Genomic DNA, 4,671 nt, shown 5'->3' on the forward strand with positions numbered 1-4,671 from the left:
AAACGTCAGCGTCAGTCAGCTTGTGTGTGTGAGGGTTTGTGAATGTGTGTGTAGAGCTGTTTTCACACTGTAGACGTATGCTTCCTGGGTTTATCCTGCTCGGTCTTTAGGTTCAAAAAGCGTGTTAATGGCCGAGGCAGTGAGTTGGAATCGACAAAACACAATAAATGCTCTTTGCTCCGTTGAAGCCGAGTGCCTTTGTGAGTCTGCGAGCGTCCGTTTTCCAATTCATGAACCCAATCGGCTAACCAGGAGGCACTCTATGGTGAAAATAATGACACTCTCTATCTCAGAGCACCCCCTGAAGACAGACAGTTACTTTTAACGCACTATTGCATGGATGAACACACACTCACACACACAATGGTCCCTGGTAAGATTTAAAGGGCCCAAATTCTTTATCTCAGCAAAAGTGGAGCACTGATTTCTGACCTGAAGGCAGCACATCAGCAAAAAACTACGAGTCTCTGCTCTGGTGGACAGTTATCGACCAGCCGCATATTTACTGTGGCCCCTCTAGGTCTGTGCGTTCGTATATATTGTGTGTGTAAGTGTGTTTGATATCAGCATAAGGTTGGCAGGGGAAGGACACCGACAGATCTTTGATGCCGCGTGTCGGTGAAGGTCGGATTCAGACGCTAGATTGTTGCTTTTACTACGTTGCGATTCTGTTTGAGTTGGCAAATTGTCGCCTGTGTCATTTATCCACGGAAATAAGGCGCGTTTTTCCACACTTGTCTTCTTTAGCGTAAAAATGTTTGAGAAACTGGATGTAATAGTTGGTTGTCTGTGATAAGTCAAATTTGACCTGTAACAGCAGAGGAAGCCACAGTTGTTGCAACAAGACGTGGAAGTACATCTGGCATTTCCTCTTTAAATTATTTTATGGCAGCGATTTTTAATAAAGTAGTTTATGTTTTGTCTTATTGGAATCTCTGAAAAGCAAGGGGAAAACTAACAATGTGTGTGTGTTTTTTTTGTTGTTTTTTTTTAGAAGATGACTTCAGCCATAAAAACCTTAAACATTGTCACTCATCTTCTTGGCATCTGCAGCACAAACAAAAAGTGTCATGTAAGTTTTTTTAAAAAAAAGAAGGGTTTTAAATAATTTGTTTGCCCAAGTGGAAGTTAACGAAACTCAAAAGGATAGAAAAAAATAATAATCTCCAAGTTTTTTTCAATAATATTTGAAAATCACTGATCCAATTTTGGAACAAAGGAATTCGATTTTTAACTCCACATGAGTCAAAAACACATAAAAGTGCATTTTAGTGCTTAAAGTTTAAAGCATAAAAGCCTAATTTTGTCTTCCTTCAAATGGCTGCATGGGAAACCAACGGCAGGAGCTGCAGAATGGAGGCGGCTTTGATGCTTACCTCCCTTCAGATGACTGGGAGGAGACACTACATGTCCCTTCCAGCATTGGGCTCAACTTGCGATCTCCAAAATAAATAAAAAAAAGAGAATATCACTGAGTCTGAGGTTTTATTCTGGACCACTCCTAAAACAATGTCCAAACTGAATTACAGATAGAAATCAAAAAATTTTTTTTTGCTTCAAGATACTTTTTTTTTTGCTCTTTTTTTGCCCCGGAGTCGATGTTGATGCTTGATGCCACACAGCGACCAGGAGATTTAGATTTCCATGCCTTCCACTGTTTGTCAGTGTGAGCTGACGTCTGAATCACGCTGGGTAATTTAGATCCCCGTGCTGCTTACGTTGGCTAAGGTTGCTCTCCTTAATAAGCAGGGTTTTGGACCCCTGCACATACCCCCTCCCCCCCCACTCCTTCTACCCCCACCGTCCCTCTCTCTCTCTCTCACACACACACACACACCACCACCACCCACACATCCTGCGGTAAACCAGAGGGCGCGTCAGATCTGTCAACCTGCATACTGCCTCAGGGTGGGAACAGCATTTCCTTCACACACTCCACAAAACTTGAACACGTGCCAGATTCCATCTTTGCGATTCATTTTCCTTCCCATCTCTTTCTACCCTGTATAACATCTTTCACCCCCCTCCCCCCTGTCATCTTCTCCTTTTCCTTCCTCTTTTTCTTTCTCCCTGCAGTTTCCTTCTCCTCTTTTGCGTTCTTCTGTAAATTGTGTGTGGAGAAACGGGGACTAAAAATATGCCTGTGATAAACCCAATTATCTGTCCTTTTTCACGCTGCACACCCAAACAGCTGAAAACGTGGGACAAGCTGCGTGCAAAATCTGAACTCTTGCTCATTTGTGTGCATGCAGATGTGTACGGTGGCGTTCAGCACGCGGACTGCAAAGTTTCCAGCTGCAAACTGATAAAAGCGGGAAAGGGAAAATGAGAAATGATGCGGCACTAGACGTGCAGCATGTCCACTCCAGTTTCAGATGACAGAAACCCCTCTCTCTCTTTCTCTGTCTCTCCCTCTCTCTTTCTCTCTCTCTCAGATGAGTTTTTGTGTGTCTTTGTGGCCCCTGAATATATCGCCAGGTTAGCATGATGACTTAAGTCAGTGTTTCTCTGGATAACCCCCTTCCAGCTCTACTTGGCATTTGATCTTTCTGCATGGCAGCTTTGTGTGTGTGCACGTGTGTGGGAGTGTGTATCAGGGTTGGAATGATGTATTCTTGGATGACCAGAAAGGACAAAACACAGCTCTGAGACGGAAGTCCACAAAGAAAAACCTAATTTTCTTTGAACTCCGGTCAAATCCCAGTATGTAAAATTCTTCTCTATTCAAAGCATCTGAAAAGTCCTACAGGATGTATTTGTTATATTTGTCAAGAAAGTTTACATTTGGACTTTAGATGTAACTTTAGTTCAATATAGACAAGTTAGGTGCTTTGATTATGCTTCAGCAGCATCTCTTTCACAAAATGCAACCATCAAACAATTTCCAAACTAATGAGCTTTATTTTAGTCCCAATGCAAAGCTCAGCAATTTCTTTGCATGTTCATGTGAAGATGATTATGCTAAAAAAAACAAAAAAAAAAAACAAAAAAACCTGGTGTCACCAGTTTGATTCATTACTGTTAAAGTCAGAGTGAGCAAACCAACATTTGGACAACATATTACAGGCGTCGTGACATTTTACTGTCCTGAGGGAAATTCAAAACAAATACGAAAACAAAAAAAAGGAGAGGAAGAAGAAGAAGAAGCACTGAATCACAGAAGCCATGGGTTCTGCTTGGATAATGTGGTGTGTGCCGCTGCTGACATAAATCATTCTTATGTACGTCTTTACTTGGGTCTGCACAAAGCGTCGTAAGAAGCAATAAACTCTGTATAGGCCTGCGTGGGCAGAGACAAACAAATTATTGCTTTATTCAGTCAAACAGATGAACACATGCATGTGTGTGTAGGTGTGAGCATCAGACTGTTAATCCTCTTTTCAGGAGCGAGATCGCTACAAGTGTTTTTGTCAAAAACGCAAAAGGTTTTGATCGAGTTTAGGCAAGAAGAAAATAAAAAGTCTTAAACTAAGTTAACCGCAGGGGTCTTGTACGAGTTCAAGACACAGCAAAGGGCAAAAATCGGCCTTTATTCATACCCAGCAGCAACAACTGAGACATTTATAAAAACCAATTTCATTTGGCGTAGAATGAAAAATTTGTTTACGTCTCAGATAAATGTTTATTTTCTTGCACCATCAAAATAACAGATTTGAATTTTGGTGTGGTTCCAAATAGGAACAGACTGTGGATGCCATGGACTACAGATAATTGTTTGGATGTTGATGACATTGTCTTGGCTGTTTGTTGCAGCGCTTTCTTTCACTCTGGTTTGATTTCATTCGTCGTGTTTTCCGCCTCCTTTTCACGTCGGATCCTCATTTAATTAACCGTCAACGCCGGCACCGTTTTCATGATTTGAACCCTGACTGTATACAGGGTCTCACTTTGTCCTTATCAGTTTTTTGTTCCCGTTTTGCTATTTCAATTTACCAGGTTTTTTGCACGCTTTTCTTATCTCCTCGTCATTTTTCTTGGATACAGGAATTTCTTGTGCATTTTGAGAGTTTTTGCCACTTTGTTTACATCTAGTATTCATGTTGAGTGTGCATCTTTGAGCCACTTCTAGCTTTTAAAAAAAATCAAATAAAAATAGGTCCTCTAGCCAACAAGTCCTGAATAAGGTTGAGGAAATGGAAGGACATTGTATTTCAAGGAGCCAAAAATGAGTAGGGAGTGTGTATACATGTGAGCCAATTTAGTCATTTAGGCAAAAAAAAAAAAATAATAATAATCTTTTACATCCAAAATGTGTTTTTTCAAAAATGTATTCAAGTTGCTTATTTACTCATGTTAGTTAAGTGAACTGAATAAATTGCTTCTATATTTCAAAGCGTGCTCTAAAACCTTCCAGTCGCCTGCTGCATTTCGTTTTGTTGTGACTGTCGGTAGGATTTCTTCATCCTCCTCTTGTTGTCAGAGGCTGTTTTCTTCCTGCAAACTGCATATCTGCCATTTGTTGCATCAGATTGCAGCAATTTGCAGGAGAAGACAGCTGTTTGGGTTACCTGACATAATGTGTTGAATGGAGCACTTTTGATTTCTTTTGAGAATCACACTTCCTGCTCTCCCTGTGGCAGCCCTAACCCCGTTTCTTCACCGCCCCCCCCCCCCCCCCCCCCCCCCCCCCCCCTCCCCCAAAAGCCCGGGTATTTTCATTTCTGTCCCCCA

This window comes from Poecilia latipinna, unplaced genomic scaffold (genome assembly GCF_001443285.1).
Source record: "Poecilia latipinna isolate Pla-1442-1.1 unplaced genomic scaffold, P_latipinna-1.0 Scaffold1695, whole genome shotgun sequence".
NCBI classification, from domain to species: Eukaryota; Metazoa; Chordata; class Actinopteri; order Cyprinodontiformes; family Poeciliidae; genus Poecilia; species Poecilia latipinna.